The 18,538-nt window shown below is 42.0% G+C and overlaps 1 long non-coding RNA gene across 3 annotated transcripts in view; it reads left to right on the forward strand.

Moving 5' to 3' along the window:
* The first annotated feature begins 10,469 nt into the window (after positions 1 to 10,469).
* The window catches only part of LOC120503574, a 192,276-nt gene continuing 184,207 nt past the window's right edge, over positions 10,470 to 18,538 (forward strand). For 2 of the 3 annotated variants that reach the window (XR_005627786.1, XR_005627785.1), the window contains exons 1-2: positions 11,197 to 11,510; positions 13,671 to 13,979. This is a non-coding gene — a long non-coding RNA (uncharacterized LOC120503574). Of the gene's footprint in view, positions 10,671 to 11,196; positions 11,511 to 13,670; positions 13,980 to 18,538 lie in introns of those variants that run through there. The other variant, XR_005627787.1, reaches the window with a different exon arrangement.

Genomic DNA, 18,538 nt, shown 5'->3' on the forward strand with positions numbered 1-18,538 from the left:
AAACTTCACACATGTAGCTGTCTAAAAAAGCTTTTTATTATTTTTTCTCCAAATCCTGTGGTTTCCCTGCAACTCATATTCTGAATTGGCAGAAACTTTTTTTCCTGGAGTGGAACTTTCAGCTTCTGTTTTTCAATGAAGATGGAGAAATTGATTTCCACTGCTCTTTTGTTTTATGTTTTTAATTGTCTGTGGCAATGGAAGTGCAGACCTTATGGACTGTTTTTTTATGTGATTAGATGATTTAAGAGGAAAGGAAATTTCCCAGAAATCATTCCAGTGCTTTTAAATGGACCTTTTCAGTACAGTGTGTCTACATGAACAAACCACCACATTAAATACTCACAGTGTTGTTGATGTCTGCATCCAGGTGTTTCTGGTAGATGCCTTAGAATACAAAGTCTGTGTATTCAGCCATCGCTAAAGCTGATAAATTGCCGAAGCCGCTCTCACGCGCACATCGCATACGTAGGTGGCTTAGCGAATGAATAATGCAAACCAGAGGTTTCTAGATTTTTCACTAAAGAGGAGGAATGAGGCTCCCTATCAATATCTAAGGCTCAACTCTTCTTCATCTCAGATCTTCCGTGAGCATTTATATCTGTGTGAAGTAATCTTAAGAAGAATTAAAAAAAACCCCAAACCTGCTCCACTGGAATTTACATGGCTCAGGAGGCTCGTAATAGGATGAGTGTCTTTACTTCAGGTCACTGATTTAAATCCCAGTTAGAAATAGCCAGAAGTCCTTACAATCTGATGGCCAGTTGGTGACCTATGTAATGAACTGGTGATGGAAGCCACCAGTTGCCACCAAGATGTGACTGTGTCTCACACCAGTGAAGCAAATTCAGTATCCTGCAATTATGGAATCCAGAGTTTTTCTTTTTCTTAAGGAATATTTCATTTCTTACTGCCCAGCCTGTACTAAACAGTGTGCAGTTGAGTTTTATCCATTAATAGGAGATTTTCTTAGAATTACAGTCTTGGTAGCTGATCCTTTAAATCTGTAGAGACAACCAGCTGCAGCCTTTAGGTAGTAATTTCTCCACTGGCTGGATTTTATCTAGTAAATATTTGCCTCTTTTTGTGCACACAGTGATTTTCTCCAGGCTTGTCTTGTCATCACCAAGGATGCAGCCTCTCCTTATCCTCTCCCATACTTTATTTCACTTGGTAAAAATAAAAAATATTTTTAAAAATTGATCGCTGACCCTGTGAATGTATTATTGAAAATAAATTTGTATAGTTGGAGTCTAATATAAAATACCAATTGACCTATGTTAACTAATCCCTTAAGTTACTCCTTGTCTGTGGAGGCAGAACCTGCAAACATAGTGTGTTCATGTGTAATAAATACAGAATTTATAATTGGAATTTACAGGCAGAAATTACTGACATGTTGTGTATCTCTCAAATCTGATTCCAAACAGTCACATATTATCAATGACATTTTCCCTTCATGATACAACTGGTGGTGTGTGAAGCACAAATTCGAAAAAAAATAGGCTTATTTGAGCTTTATTATTTTTTAATTGCTGCATTACCTTATTTTCCCTTCATGATACATCTGGTGTTGTGTGAAGCACAAATTCTAAAAAAATAGGCTTATTTGAGCTTTATTATTTTTTAATTGCTACATTATCTTAAAAATTACAGGTCAGAAAAAATATGAAGGAGGGAAAAAAGGCCGGGGATAAGTAATCTTTATCAAGACTCTTCCAGATGCTGGCTTTCAGTGTACGGTTTGTGTTTTAGTCCTTATTAAAAGTAGGATATGCTTTGGAAAATGTTAGCAGGGTAGTGCATTTGGTTTGTACAGGCAGGCTTCAGTACTGAGAAAGAAGCTAAAGGGGTGTCTTCTGTGAGAAGCTGACAGAAGCTTCCTGTATGTCCAGCAGAGCCGATGCCAGCCAGCTCCAGGACAGATCCACTGCTGGACAAGGCTGGGCTGATCAGGAATGAGATGACACCTCTGTGATAACATATTTTAGAAGAAAAAAAGTTATCATGCCGATGTAATTGTGGCCAAAGAAGAGCAGAGTGAGAACATGTGAGAGGAGCGACTCCACAGACAACAAAGTTGCTGAAGAAGGAGGGGGAGGAGGTGCCCCAGGTACTGGAGCTGAGATTGCTCTGCAATCCCTGGTGCAGACCATGGTGAAGCAGCTGTGCCCCTGCAACCCATGGAGCTACATGGGGATGCAGAGATCCATCTGCAGCCCATGGAAGAGACCCACTCTGTGACCCTGTGGGTGCCCTGTGCTGGAGCAGGGACCTGCAAACCTGTGGAGAGAGGAACCATGCTGGAGTAGGTGTCCTGGCAGGACTTTTAACCCTCTGGGGGACCCATGTTAGAGCAGGCTGTGCTTGAAGGACTGTACCCTGTGGAAGAGTGACCCACATTGCAGCAGTTCATGAAGAACCATTGCTTGTGAGATGGATTCAAGATGAAGAAGTTCATGGAGAACTGAGGGACCCCAGTTGGGGCAGGGGAAGGAATCTTCTCCCTGAGCCACAGGAGAAGCAACGTGATAAACTGATCATAACCCCCATTCCATGTCTCCTTGCGCCACTGGAGTAGGAGGTAAAGCTTGAGAAGGAGAGACTGTGAAGGGAAGGTGTTTTTAAGATTTATTTTACTTCTCATTATCCTGCGCTGATTTTGTTAGCAATAAATTCAATTAATATCCCAAATTTTAGTATGCTTCATCTTGATGGTATTTAGCATGTCATGTCTCCTGGGGCTTGTCTCAATACGTGAACCCTAAATTATATTTTCTCTCCCCTGTCCAGTTGTGGGTGAGAGAGATAGAGCAGCTTTGATGGGTGCCTGGTGTCCAGCCAGGGTCAACACTACAGTGATTTTGGTGCCAAAACCCAGGCTCATGAAGATTTTGAGACAAGGATAGTAACAGGGAGAAGTAACAGGCAAAAGAAGCACTGAACAATGTTAGAGTCTGGAATGATCATGAGTTTTTGTTTTAATTGTGGTGAAGGGACTAGGGGTGGGTTTTGTGTAAATTGTTTTTGTGATGATGCTATTTTGTTCTTTGTGTAGGGGATTTTTGTTTTATTTGCTTGGTTTTGTTGCTGTGAGTGAAGATTGTGATGAATGTGGATTTTAATGATAGTTCTTAAGTATGTGAAACACAGAGGTGAGGGGTGAAAGCTGGTAAATTATTTGTGTAAATAGTGACAAAAGATAAATAAGTGATAAACAAGACTGAATAGCTACCATTTTATGAATATGGATCTACTACTGAAAGTATGCTATGTTAGTCAAAGGCACTAATTTTTTAATAACTCTCAAATAGAATAGGGTTGTAAGTTTCCACATGAGGTTTTATTTGAAAAATTTGAAAGCAGTGGCAGTGTTGATACTGATAATCATATTGACCTAAAGGATCAAAAAGGCAATTTTAGAGGTTACAGGCAAAGGAACAAAGAACAGTAATAGAGGTCACGGGCAAATGGAAAACCGGACAGTTAGTTTATCTCATGTCTATATTTACTATGCTGGTTTTACCAGAGCTGTATAGTATTCCTTAGGTGACCTTGATATTTCTTGCAAAAACAGATTCTATTCCATCATCCTGCAGAATGGCTGGTGTATGTCCACATTTTTGCTGTACTTATTTGTGTGTGGAAAGGGTCAAACTCATAAGGCCTAAAGATACAGTAGGTCAGTACATGCCAGAATCACAGCAGGGAGGCGGGGTTGGTTTGCTGGATCTGTGGCAGGAGAACGTGGCACTCTGCAGGGTAAACAAGCCTGGTTTTGCTGGTGTGGGTGGAACTGCAGTGCAGTCTCGCGGTGGCCCTGGCAGCCTCGTGTTTGGAGGAGGCTTTCCCTGCTTGCATGGCCTCTGACTGGACAGCGGAGTCTGTCCTTCATCCCCTTCCCTTTCCTCAGCTCTTCACTTGCTCCTTCCTTCATCTGGCTCTTTCCAGCGGTCCCAAAAAGGAGCAGACGCCTCTGGCTGCACAAGCTTTCTGTGCCCTGGGCCTTGGTGGCACTGAGAATGTCCAGAGCCAGGAGAACAGGAGCAGCTTTGCACTCTCTGGGCTGGTTCTTCCTCCTGTCCCTTTGTGCCTGAGGGGGAAGTGTGTGCTGTCTCATAGACCTTTTTTTTGGTTTTTTTTTTGAGGGCTGCAGACAGTGTAACCGCACCCACACGAAGCGGAAGCATGGGGGTTTTTTTTGTAGGACTGGCTATGGTTGCAGAGATGGGGAAGTCCCAAATTAGATTTTGTGCTGGCCACAAAAACCTCTGTCTGTGTATCTATCTGGCCATATTACGAAGGCACAGGTTTATGCTACCAACAGTTTTTTCATCAGAAAACAAGGTGCACAAAGCCCTCTTAAACAAGGCCAAGATTGTAAATAGGATTAAAATCTTTTCCCTGGCATTGTTCTGTATATTTCCTATATGAGGGAATTCAAAACAAGGACTTTGTGGGTTTTTTTGCTTCTCAAATATTCAGGTGAATGCTCAAGAAGTTTTATGAACCAAAGAATTCATATTGACAATAATTCTAGTCCAGCACCTTTCTCAATATTGTGGGTGATTTCTTAAATCACAAAATGGTGAGCTAAAAAGGCTGACATTTTTACTATGAACCAAAGAGGAAGACAATTAATTAAATCCATTGAAAAACAACTAGAAATGACTTGAACATTGTCTGGGGGTGAGAAGAATGGATATTATTTAACACTATATTCAGAATGTTAGGCTTAAACATTCAAAACAAATTGCCATATTTTTCTTACAATTTTGAAGGTGAAGGTATATACATTAGATCATCTCTATACACTATCTAATTTTGTGGCTATATTGAAACTTAATATTTGTCAAACAATTCAAAATGTTCAGGAAGGAATAAGTCCAAGTTAATGTTTTAAAACTTTCAGGTTGAAGAAGGTAAGGATGAAAAAGAGCTCCCCAAACTTAGTCTTATTTTGTTGAAAATAATTTATTTAAGTGGTATGCATATATAGAGTAAATGGGAACAAGAATATGGAAAAGTGATGATTTTGACCTTATCTAGTAAGAATAGTATAAAATGGACCTGTTCATTTGTTCAGCTTGCTATGGAGATTTCATTCTTCATAATAAAAATTTTCATTTGTCAGGAATAGAAACTGCACTAGCAATCATCATGTACGAACATATTGCTAAACTAAACACTCTTTTGAATTTGCTTGGGAATTATCTGTTTCTCTAGGATCTCTTGTACAAGATCTATTTGTAAAACCATAGGCTCTGGAGGAAAAAGTGAAAGAAACAGAATGGAGTCAGATCGGTGCCTGATTATTGATTTGCCAAATCAAACAAACCCCAACACTCCCCCATCCACCCCCAAATCCCAACAAAATAAGTTATAAATGGAGGTGACAAAGAGGCTTTGGTCTATGCATCTAAAAAAAAAATTTCAAAGTTATATTTATGAGGTCTACAAGGTAAGATTTTTCTTGACTTGATCAAAATGGAGACTTGATGGAAAAGAAGACCAGAGAGGATTTCACTACCTTTTTTCTGGCTTAGGAGAAAACACTAGGAAAATAGACCTGATTGCAAATCAGTTACAAATTGTATTTTCTTTCTCCAGAGTGCAGATGTTATGAAGAACCTTTAGGTGATTTAAAAAAAAATCTGGAAAGCTCATGATTTCCTACCCTTTTGGAATAATACAGTTTGGGTTGGGCTTTTGTTTTTTTTTTTTTTTTTTTTTGAGTTTTTCCTTCTCTCCAAAAAATAAGCATCCTATGAATTTGCTGGGTATGTGTCTACAGAGAAGAATATATTCATGCCAAAACAGTTCTTTCATTTGCAGGTTTGTCTTTCTTGGTCTTTACATTTACAGGAGTGGATTGGCCTATTGATTTGATTCACACTTCCACAAAAGAGAGTAGTGGTGAAATCAGCCTCTGCATATAGAAAAATAACATGAGAAGCAAAAAAAATTTGCTAGGAAATCAGCAAATCCTCTGAATTATCCCCTAAGAGACTGCATTTTGCTGATCATCTGCTGTTCTGCTCCTCTTCCTACACATGGCAACATCAGAAGCTCATGGTGAAGTCAGAATTTTCAGATGCTCCTGGAGCACTCCTGGAGCGCTAGTTCACTTCTCAGGGAAACGAGGTTAAGCAACCCTGAACTTTTCTTGCAGTTTTTTCTTCTCACAGTGAAAGCAAAGACAGTTACTGTAGCTGATGTACGCTAACTTTTCTATGAGTTCTGTGAGTTTAATACTGATGTATTAAAATAGAAAGAACTTAAACCAGCCCTCCTCTTCTGGCGCTCTGTGGTAATGGGAATGAGACAATCAACACCCAGCTCCCTGCTGCAGGCTGGGCTGCTCTTTATTTTGGTCTGCGTGGTAGTGCTTACAGGAGCTACACAAAATACAGGGCCTGGGGAATTCCAATCTTCACATCACTGTTGTGGCACTGACGTGTGCTTCTAAATGGCCGCTGCCCTTCGTTTGGCAACCAAGTGTTGAATGAGTGTTACAGCCCCAGAAGCCCACTCAACTGGCAAACTTCAAGCAATTGCATGTTTTCTTGGTAAATGTAATGGAACCTCAACAAGTTAATGTAAGTAATCCCTCAAAGAGATTAAAACAATCCTGTAAGTACATTATCTCTGCAGGAAGGTTTCCTGTCCTGTGCAGCCAGTCCTGCTTTCAGGCCCCCATTTATAAAATTAGCTGTACAATAATTTAATGTGATGGCGAGACATAAAATAAATTTAAAACGTAACTAGAAACTAAAGCCAAACAAATTTTGATTTAAAATGAGTACCAGCCCTTGTTGTTTTTGTTTTGTTGTTTTCTTTTTTTAACAGCTAGGATTATAGCTGGCTTTGTTCTTAAGAGAAGTGGTTGACTGTGTGTCCAACAATGTTTTAGCAAAATGAAATACTCTTCTGGAATATGGGCAACCAGGATAAATACAGGATAAACTGGATTATGTTTTCTGTCTAGTTTGCCAAGGAAAAAAGTTTGACCTTTTATATGATGATTTGATGAACTTTTGTGATCTCAAAAGTCCTGAAATTGTGTCTAGAGTTAATTTTGGTTAAGCCTTTCCTTGAGGAGACTTGGGAAGCAGAGTAAAAGTCGTACGGAGACAGAAAGAAATCAGATAGCACAGAAAAATCAGGAAGGATTAAGAAAAATGTGGCTGTGCAGTGTGGGAATCAGGAATTTAGAAACTAAACACAGGTAGTATCAGCCAGTTGTTTCTATTATTTGGGAGCCAGATGAGACTAGGTCACTGCCATTTGGAAATGTTTAAATATTGGCACTCCATGGGAAATTTCTTCACTGTTGTGACTTTCTTCAAGCCAGATCAGTCAGCATGTGGAGCTGTCTCTAGATCTGTATTCCAACCCACTCTATATCCACTGTGAAATTTAAATACAAAAAAGGAATTAAAGATAAAGGAACACTGCTTTACAATCATTATTCTTATTCTTAGTTCTCCTTGAGTGTAGTCCTATGTCAGGTTTTCCACTATTTTTAAGGGGTGAATGTCAGGCAAAATGGAGTATTGTAATCTCTGTCTTTCTGTTTGCCCCTTTTTCACATTGGTACAATGTTGGCAATATGACTCCATAATTCCCATAATTCCCATGGCATTCCAGGATTTATTAAACTGACATCGCTGTGACATAATGAGCCAAGGGCTTTCTGATGTTAGGGTGCAAGGCATCTGGGGCTCAGGATTCAATGTTTATTGGAGATAGGTGCTGCCCAAAGACCAAAAAATAGGTTATTTTCTGTGTGCAATATTTATCTTCCCACTTACAGAACACAGGTATCATTAGTACAATTTTTTGTCTCATAATTAGAATTGAAAGGCCTATGAACATTATTAGGAGATACTTCATTCCCCACTTACTGTAAAATTATTTTAATTTAATCCATTCAAGATGTGGATTTTTATTTAATGTTTTTGACTTTTCCAAATAATGTTCTACATTATATAATTTCTACTTGATGTTAATTATCACAAACTGCTCCTTTTTTTATTGCCTCTTATGTATTCTTTTTTACGGCTTAACGCTTCTCTTTACCTGCCCAATGAACCACGAGGGAATTTCAACAAAATTTTACTGTCTCAATGGCAGATGGCCACTTACCCATCAAATGAGCCCTTCTATAAGACACAAAAGCTTTTACTGAAATGTTTCTGACATTTTTGTCCTTTCAAACAATTTTTCTATTTTTCTCATCCTTGCTCAGTTAGCTCTTCACAAGATATTTTCAATGGTGACTTTCCTCTCTTTATGTGTATTGAACGTGATCCATGATTATGGGATCCTAGGCAACTGGTGACCTGTGATCCAATGATTAGTAACCTTCATCACTCATAATGAAGTAATAAGATAGAATGTTTTGTTTAAATAGCACCAGCACCAGAGAGTTACAATAATTATTATTATGTCTTCTGCTTTTGGTCTCCTTCTTCCAAGGGAAGCATGGGTGATTGTATTTACCTGCCCCGCAAACTCCAACTCAGCTAGCAGACCATGGGGCAAGTCAACATCTTCACAAATTCTCAGCAAGTTATACCTTTATGCAACACGCCATTGATGTTGGCCAAAGCCAAAATCCCATGACACAAGGGGCTACTTGTAGAATTTGTGTTTTTCTAGAGAAAGCCACCAAGAGCAGCCCTTTGTAGGATGTTTGCAGGTTGTGCCACAATGCACAACAAGCAAACAACTGGACAGTGTTCCACTGGATTTGGGAATCATCTGAGAAACAAACACAGCAAAAAAATATATATGTATTAGCAGAAGAGTACATGTTTTCTGGGCTTCACTGTGCCCTGCTAAGAGAAAACAGGGGTGGAAGTTAGGAAAGGTGCAGTCAACATTCCTCTTCCACCAAAAAACCCAAAAGATTAAGGAAAAAAAGGTGCAGAGGTGGAAAGAGAAACATGGACAAAACAACCCTGGAAATAGTGTAGAAGAGAATAAAAACCTGTGAAAAGTCAGAAGTGGATGGAAGGGAGAAACAGTGCATAGGAAATTCAGGAGGAAATTTTAAAAGTATCATGATACTAGCTCCAGAGCACTCAATGCAGAAGAGCTGAAGAAAGTGAGTGGTAAAGAATGACTACAAGGATGCACTTCTCATGCGAGGCACTACACTATATGTATTATCATTTCACCACAGAAGTCTGTAATGAAAACCAACATCAATGTACATTGCAGCAGAATCTAGGTAGACAATGCTCAAGAGCAATCAAGCAGCAATGGAAGAGCTGGGGACAGTTTCTCTGGGACATGAGAATAAAAAGGTTGATCCTGGGTGGGGAGTTGCAAAATTATTTGAAGAACAAAATTTTGAGGCTGTCATCATTGGGTGGGAGGAAATGGTTTGAATGAGTCTCAAAGGTAGGGAAGATGGGGATGGGCAAAGGAGCTGGAAGAAGGACAAGTTGGGGGTTGTTGGCATGAAATGAACATGAACTGAAGGAAAATAGGAAGAGTCATGGGTGAGCAGGGACTGTAGAAGTTGTCAACAGGACAATTTAACCAAAGGCTAAATAGTGTGCCCTTCCATTCTCTTCTCCCTTCTGAAAAAGCCCCACATCTCAAGATCATCCTCTGTTATCTGACTTCGAAAAACTAGCCCTACTATATTGGGTATGGGCTGCTATTGACTACCATTTCCTAGTAACTTTTCCAAGGTTCCTCTTGTTTGTAAGGCAAAAAAACCTGCAAAACAAAACAAAAAAACCCAAAGCAAATCAACACAAAAACATACAAACCAACTAAAAAGAGAAAAGAAAATAAAGCAAACAGCACTGGGGACATCTTTCAGGCCTGGTAGGCAAGGTCCTGAGGGCTGGAGCCTCTGGCACCCATGTCCGCTGCGCACACGGAATGCACAAACTCGCAAGACCCCCACGCGTGCTGCGGAGGCCCACGCACCCTCCACGCCGCCCTGCCACGGGCACACCCTCGGACAGACAATGAGCAGCGGGTCCGCGTCGTGGCCCCCCCACCCGGCGACACCTCCCGGCAGCGCTCCCGCCCTGCCGGCAGCCCCGGGCCCGCTGCCCCGACGTGGGGATCCCGGTGCGGGCGCACCGTCGCGCTCCCCGGTCCGGCCCGCTGGGACGCTAGGCGGGCACCAAAAAGTTAGGGACAGCGGGGACAGGCGGGGCGGGGGCGGCAGGGCAGCTCCCCCCGCTTTTGTTGAGCGCCGGGGAGCGGACCCTCGGCGGGGCTGAGCCGGGTGATCGCGCCCCGGTCATGAGCCGGTCCCAGAGGGCCGGGGGGTGGGAAGGAGGAGGAGGAGGACTGAGGCGGAAGGTGTCTCTTCAGCCTCTCTCCCTCCAAGGTGAGTTGCGGCGCTGCTCCGCGCTCCTTTTGTCTCGGTGCGAGGCCGCGGCGCACCCCGGCCCCGCCCCGCCAAACTTTCGGCGGGGACCGGGGCGCCCCGACGGCCGCGGGCCGGGCAGGGCGCGGGGCGGCCGCGCCGTCCGCCGGGGACGCGCCGGGGCTGCCCGCGACGCCCGTGCCCGTGTCCCCGTGGGGGCTGCCGGAGGGCAGGTGGAGGGGACGTGGGGTGCCGGAGGTCCCCTCCTTCCCGTTGGGTTTCTTTGGGACGGATGCGGTCGGCCCCGTCTTTGCGCTTTACGCAACAGGTAGGGATGCCAGGAGCTGGCGGCGGCGGCACGGAGCCGCAGCCAGGAGGTTTCGGGGGGCTTTTTTTGTTACGTTCTCTGGAAAAGTGCGAAGGGGAGGGGGAGGAGAACCAACAGTTTTCCGAAATTCCCCTTCAGTTGTTTATTTATGTACTTCCCGTGTCCATGAAAAACGGGTTCGTTTCGCAACTCCGGAATTTTATATTGTTTTCTATCTACTTTTTACCCCCCTTTTCTTTCTTTTAAAGTTATTTTTCTTTATGTCCTGCGTTTGCCCGTCTCATTCCGGCAGATCAAACTGTCCGAAAGCAGATCCCCAGAGGCTTGTCCTCACTGACAGTCGGGGGAATCCAAACAAAGAGGTGCATCTACCGGAAATAATGATTTGAGAGATGGTTCTCTCCCTTTCCACCCCCCACTCCCCCGCCTTGAATTAAATTGTTTTCTTTTTCTGGGAGGTTCAGTTCGAGGGAAGTTTTGCGCCGGAGCCGGGGTCGGGGCTGAGGAGGGATGGAGCAGACGGAAAGTTGCGGTGGTGGGAGGAGGCGGGGGGCGAGGGCAGTACGGGACCCCGGCGGCGCCCGGACCGCGGGGGGAGCAGGGGCGCGGGGGACCTGCCGCCGCTGCCGGCTCTTTGTCTGCTCGGGCAACTTGAACAAAAGGAGAAACTCGGATGAACTCTCCATCTCTTCCTCGCCTCTCCCGGGTAAACTCATCTTCGGCAACTTTATCGGAAGAGATTTGCTCAACTTTCTTGGAGCTCTCCCGCCGCTTAAAAGCAAAGAGCCCCGCCGTAGGCTTCTGAGGAAATCTGGTTTCGCAGTTTAGAGAAAGGAGAAGGTACGTTTGGACTTGGGGTTTATTGTTCTTTCCCGGCTCCCTCGTCGCTCCCCCCTCCGCCCTGCCATCCGCGCCCGGGTCTGGGAGCGCAGCGGAGGCGTCTGCGGGCCAGCCCAGCCTTTCCTTTGTACTTTTGGGAGCACATGCAGGTATTTTTGGGGAGGGTAAGGCAGTCATTCCGCCCGAACTCCCGTAATGCGGGCTGGGGGCACTAGTCGGGCGGGGGACCTTGCCTCCTTCTTGTGCCTGCTTTGTTTTATTTTAGAGGTTTAACTTTTTTTTTCTTTTTTCTTTCTTTTTTTTTTTTTTTTTTTTTTGGTGGGGAGGTCTATTGACTCGGAGGGCTTTCTGGATCGGGCTATGTTTTTAAGAGTTGGGACAGAGAAAAGCTGAAGACGGAGAAAACTTGAGGGGATTGTAGGGAGTCCTGGCGGCCCTGGCCAGGGAGTGGGGGGCTGGTGGAGGCCGTGGGACTGGGCTGGGCAGGGCAGCGCGCAGCAGGGGCAAGGTGGGTGCTCCTCTGTGTGCCAGCTTGGGTCGCGGGGCCCGAGACACCGCAGAGGGTAACCCGTGGCGGCTGTGGGACCATCCCAGGGAGCCAAGGTGCGCAGAAGTGCCGAGGGACAATTTTTGGAGAAGAGAGATGGACCAGAGGGAGGACTTTGTTCTTCTGACTGCATTGATCGTAGCGAAGGGAGAGTGGGAAGGGTCAGTCCAGGCTGGCCCTTCCTCGGCTGGGCTTCAGTGCAATTCCCTTCGTCCCTTTGGAAATGCGAGAGTTGCCTTGGGTTTTGTTCCATTCCTTTTGCTTCACGCTTTCTAGAGCAAGCATTGCAACTCCACAAAACTTACTTGTGAGCTCTTTGTACTTTTCTTAATTATCTTGATCAATTTAGTATCTTATTATTTCCCCATCTTCTTTTTCTGTGCTATGTAATAATCTTCCATTTTTATCTTTTTTCATCCCAATACTCTACTTTCTTGTGTTTTCTTGTCCCAGTTTCCTAATTGTCCCCCTCTCTCCTTAGATCTACCCATTTCAGAATTTCTGAAGTCTACTTTTTACTTTTTATCTCCTCCTCCTTAATCTGTTTCCATCTACTCTTCTACCTTTATGCTTGCATTTCTCATGAAAAACTCATTTTGCCAGGATCCTCCTTTTCATCCATGTTTAGAAATGCTCATTTCTCCTGATGTGAAGCAAACATAGAGCTTCTTGTTCTCTCCTAAACTTATTCTTCTGTGGACTGCTCTATATCCATGTTACCCAGTTCCGCAGACAGAGCTTCTAGCAATAATACTTGTTCACAAATGTTTACTTTCTCCTTTCTTCTCATCTTTCTCTCTGTGTACATGCATCTTCCAGTCTCTAAAAGCTTCTTCTAGTTCCTCTCCATTGTCCTTAGTGTGGAAGTTTGTTTTTTTCCTTTCCCGTACTCCATCTTCTCAGACCTGACACTGTTCTTCATGTCATTGTTCCCTCCTGTGCAGAGCACTCAGAATTTTCTCTCCATTCTTCATAGTCCCCTTCCCAACCTAAGTCAAATCTGCTCTTCGCACCTCTGAAGGAATTGCACAGAGGGACTACCAGAGTAGACTGATGTGGGTTGGGCTACTTTGGCTTCTTCCAGGGCCAAATGCCATCAGCAGTGCTCAAAGTTTAGGTCCCAGCTGAAGTAGCAGATCTGCTGGTGGAGGTGCTGTGGGGAGACACTGCAACAGGGCTAAGGAGGCAGAAAAGATCTGCGTACGTTTCCCTCAGAAGGGTTGATAAGTTTTGTTTTTTTTTCTACTTAGGTTTTTTTTTATTGACTAACTGTTTTCATTAGCTTTTAAATACTGGCCAGGGCAGTTGAAGAGCCTTTATATTACCTTTTTTCCCCTGTCACTTCAGTGCTTTCTGGGAGGTAAGACTGTGCAATCTGTAGATATATATGAAAGCCCTTTTCTTAAACCTTCTTCTGTTACACTCCAGCCCCACGATGTTTTTAAAACAAAATGCCATCACCAGGCTTTGAGTTTAGGATGTGTCTAAATCTGTAAAGAAATTTGTGTTTGAAATTATTCAGAAGAAAGTAACTTTATATTTGTATGTTAGTTCCTGAGTCGCGTGGTGGAGTTTCTGTGCTGAACTAACACTTCTTCCTCATATTTGAACAGGTCACAACATGATTGTTGGGAAAATGGGATGGTTGCCAGAACATCAGTGTGTGATGGGTGCCATATTGCATTACTCTTCAAATGGTGGAATACAGCTTGGGATTCCTCAGGGCTGCTTGTTGTGGTTCCAACTGGACCATACAGCTGCTTAATGTCTTAGCGTAGTTTGGATTCATACTAATGGTTAATGGTCTCCTGCGGGAAGTGGAAGAGCCCCATGCTGAAACTTGTGGATATTGTGGAACATGCTGCTGAGACCCATTTGGATTATATCACCATCTGACACCAAGGTTCTGCAGCCGATGAAAGGTATGCTTCTCCCCTGGTGCAAAAAATACTGTCTCATACATCAGGATACTAAATACAAATACTTGTCTTTGTTTTAAACAAACTTGCTTTGTAGCCTTTTTTGTTTGTTTGTTTGTTTTGCCTTGCTACTGATACCTGCAAGAGTTTTGTGTGGTGTTAATCTGACAGAAATGTCTTACGAATGATTTGATAATGTTTATATCTTAAATGGAAAAGGAAAACCCAGATATGAAAGGGTTTTTTTTTTCCATAATTAACTTACATTTTGAAGGTAATGACTTCATAGAGTCTAGCAGCTCTAGAAAATGAGACTACAAAACTTTTAAGAAAAATAAGTTAAAAACAATTTAAGCAAAACAGTTTCTGCAGTTCTCATCTTCCAAATAGCCCAGTTTGTTTGAAGACATTACTATTTTCTATTTTGAACTCAATATAGCAATCTTCTATGATTTCACCTCTTTCCCTCCAAATAACAACAAAACTCTCAAGGATGGCTTGAGTGGGGGAGAAAGAGCAAACAGAAGTATTTCAGTTAAAAATCCAAGAAATTATTTTGTTTCATATATTTTTAAAATTTTGATGTAAGTCTTCTTCCAAAGTGTGCTTGCATCCTGAATGTCCCAGTAATATAAAAGTCTACTGGACTTCAGCACTCAGTTTTCCTACTAAATGAGGTAATCAATGTAAAAATATGAACTGGAAACTAGCAGAGAAAACAAGTGGTTAAAGAGTTATTAATGAACAACAAATTATTTTTGAATCTAGATGAAGTGTTAATCCAATAGTGAGGAAATCAATGAGTTCCTTAGTGAACCATGCTAATGGCAAAGCAAATTTTAAAAGTATTTAAAATCTGATCCTTATATACCTGTTGTGCACTTCTTCATTATAGCTGAAAGTGAATGACGTGAAAATAGTTGGTTTTGCTACATTTCTTCTCAACTGATTGGTTTCAGCCTAAACCATATGTAGGGCAGACAAGTATTCATAATCTTAAGAAAAGTGCTGAGCTGGCTGGCCTACTTTAGAGCAAAACAGAAATCTGAACAAATAATCACTTGTGATCCTTTTTCGTAGTAAACAGAGATACAAGAAGCAATACAGTTCTAATTTCCTGGTTCTGACTGAGTTTTAATAAAGACCTACTCTTAATTTTCTTAATTATTGTGGGTAAGCTTTTTGTTGCGTACTGGATGCAATTAATATACATTTAGATTTACGGTCTTCATGTTGTTCTGCATTTATACTATTTTTGAACTCTGCATGACTGAAGATAGCCACATGAAAGCCTTTAATTTGAAGTCTCAGAAATGGAAAGTCTTGTGCTGTTTGTGGAAAGAGAAGACAGAGAATAATAAATAGATTGTGTGGATGAAAATATTTAGAGTGGCTATCTAGTGTCATCTTGGAAAGGAAGCCTAGTTATATTTCTATTTAAAGAAAATCAAAACTGCAATCCTATTTTGTTTCTGTGAAGATTTTGTTCTAGCTGAGATTCTTCTCAGGAACTTGTCGCTCTTTAGGAAAACTAAATTTAACATAGAGGTACACTTCATTTATCTGCATGAAAGCTATTAATTTCATCAGCACTGAAAATGGAGAGGAATTTTTACTATAAGGAGTAAAAATTACTGAGGAGAAACTACTCCTTAGCTTAATTTGAGAGTTTGTGTAGAATTAATTTCATTATTGCCATAAGATTCTGGATATAGGAGGCAAATCATTAGATATATTTGCATTTGTTTGTACTTTGAACATTTCAAGTATTAATAACTTGTTGACAAACTGTTAAAATTTACAACTTATCTGTCTTCAAATTTCTTTGGACTATTTCCAATAAAATGCAGAGAATCATTCTCCTATTTGGAGATGAGGTCTGCAGAGAGAGGAAAAGCTGGGCCAGATAGAAAGTGTTCAGCATGGTAGCTCCCAGCTGGGAGGCATGCTCCACTGGTAGGAGATGAGACCCTTATTTGGGCTTGCAGAGAACTGGGGAAATGCTTTCTGGGGGCTCTGGCTGGCGTGTTCCTGTACCTTTCTCCTGGGAGCAGTCCCAGCAAAGGCACCAGATGCAGCAGGGGCTGGGTGGAGGCTGAGAACTGTGGGGAAGGAGCAGCACCTGGGCCCTGGGAGAGGTGATGGGGACCACCTGCCTTACTTGGGGTGGGAAGGAGCCTTGATGCTCTCAGAGGGGGCTGGTTGGGAGGAGCTGCTGCTTGAGAGAAGGTTTTTGGGTATGGGAGCCTGAAGTGTGGGAAAGAGGTTGTTTCTGTGATTTGTCTTTGGTTGCAATTTGGCAGTAGCTTGCTTTGCTTGTGACAGTCTGGAAGGTGATTGAAACCCTTGCAGGTGTTTTGAGGCAGTGTGGTTTATTCTGGGGGAGAGGGAGTTCTGAACTCCCCCTCACAAGCCTACCCTACAATTTTGATCTGGTAGAAGAATTTGCACCTAAAACAAATTAAGCCAAATCCAGACAGTTTAAACAGTGATTCCTCTCTTGAGCTGTGCTGTCAGTTAAGGAAGCCTTCTAGCCAATGTACTTTTTTTTTTTAAGAAAATATTTTACTCTGTGTAATGGAGGTGAGAGTAAGCATGAGGGTCTTCCAGGCCAACCCAGCCTGTGTGTGGAAGAGATTTAACAGGCTGCAAGGAGTGCAAATTTTACAGTGTAGTGTGTGTGAGCAGGTGAGTTGCAGTGTTGGATTTGTGCATTGTGAAAAATGGGCAGAGGAGAACTGGGCAGGTTTTGTTACTGCCAGATTTTTAGGTGGAAGAGGAGATGGCATGTGGAGTATCTTCCTATCCATTAACATCTAGGAAGGTAGAAAGGAAAATGTGATAAGAATTTGATTTCTTTGACTGTTCCTTCCCTTTGGATGAAGTGTTTTTCTGGATGCATGGATTCCCAAGTAAGGTGGAAATTTCTGTAGACCCATGTGTGCCCCTCTTGGGGGGTTCCTGATACAAAATGGGAATAGGGATGCTTTTGTGAAGCCTGCTGCCTTTCAACCCTCCTTTGGGAGACCCTGCTTGTAGCAATGGAGGACCAAGAAGCCTTCTTCTCTGGACACTTCATCGCAGTGTCCTCCCCAGGATTTGGAGGCACAGTTTGATTCTTGAGTAAAATTTTAGGAGATTTAGGAGAAAGCTTTTGGATGTAAGATTGTTAGTCCCCTAGGCAGCCCAAAGAGTATTGGGCAGCTATGAGGGGGCTGGCATGGTAAATATTCACTTCCTGATCTTCACTGAGAGAGCAAGACAGAAGCTGTAGGTCAGGGCACCTTACTGGAATAGAGTTGCCTTTGTATCTTTAGTTCCATAGAAAATGGTATTGATAATTGTGTCTGGTTTTTTTCCTCTGTATTTTGTTCAAGGCTGGATGAATCTCATGTGTGAAATCATATAGCTTACTATAGCAGAAGTCATAATTATAAATATGATGTTTTATTTTTTTTTATTTTTCTCCTTTCACTGGTTTGTCACCTTATTATGCAACTTGAGGTACAGTATTCTTACAGAAGCAATATAACCTTTGGAGTACAGTGTATTTCTTGTCAGAGCAAATTTTTATGAGAGGTACAAGGAAGTCAACCAAGTCTGGAAAGAGAGAGCTTCCACTTGAAATCTGGGTGTGGGTTTACAAAAACCACAATCCCCCACACCTTGTATTGCAGTTATGATTGAGAAATAATTGCATGAAGACTTAAAATGAAAACAAAGCTTCCAATATGCGACCGCTTTTTCTGTAAAGTGCTCTCAGTAATGTCAGGACAGAGGCATATGGTGTGTGGAATTGTTTTCTGTTTCTTGATTGGATTTATTTTATGTAGCAAGAAGCTTTCCAAGTCACTAATGGATTCTATTTTTATTCTTTTTTTTTTTTTTACTTGCATTGTCATAACATGAAATTTATCACAAACTATTTGTGAAGCCTGAGGTAGGGCCACAGTGTGCTTGATATCTTGACCTTTCCTTGATTGAAATGCATAGATATGTTTGGTTTGGTAGGGGAAATAGATAAGCTAGGGGGACTTAGAATATTCTAACACAAAATTAGTTCTGGCCTTCAAGGACAGGGACAGTACTTCCCCTGAAAGGTTATGAGACTACTACAAGTGTGAATTCTGTATTTAAATCCATTAACATTGTAGATTAGTGAGAAGAAATTAGGTTTGATACTGTACAAAGAAGAAAGAAGAGAAAAAGCTCCTACCTAGTCCAGATATGTCTACTGCTGCTAAAAATTGAAAACTGATTTAATTTCATTATATTTGTAAACTAAAGCTACTATCCTTCTATTTAAGAACAATGTTGCAACTCTATGAATTAAACTGAATTTTGATAAATCTTAAAGGTTCCAAAGGTTCCAGTATAAATTTTTGTCACTTTTCTGTGTTTTTATTTTTGTTTGGTTTCGTTGTTTGTTTTTTTTTTGTTTGTTTGTTTGTTTTTTTTTAATTTATTTTAAAGCCTAAAGTCCCATGGGGGTGATGAGTGTGATGTTGCTCTGGATGCCAGCATTACTTCCATGTCAGAGATAAGAGAGAACACTGAAGTAG

The sequence above is a fragment of the Passer montanus genome, unplaced genomic scaffold (genome assembly GCF_014805655.1).
Source record: "Passer montanus isolate IOZ18808 unplaced genomic scaffold, ASM1480565v1 scaffold26, whole genome shotgun sequence".
Classification (NCBI taxonomy): domain Eukaryota; kingdom Metazoa; phylum Chordata; class Aves; order Passeriformes; family Passeridae; genus Passer; species Passer montanus.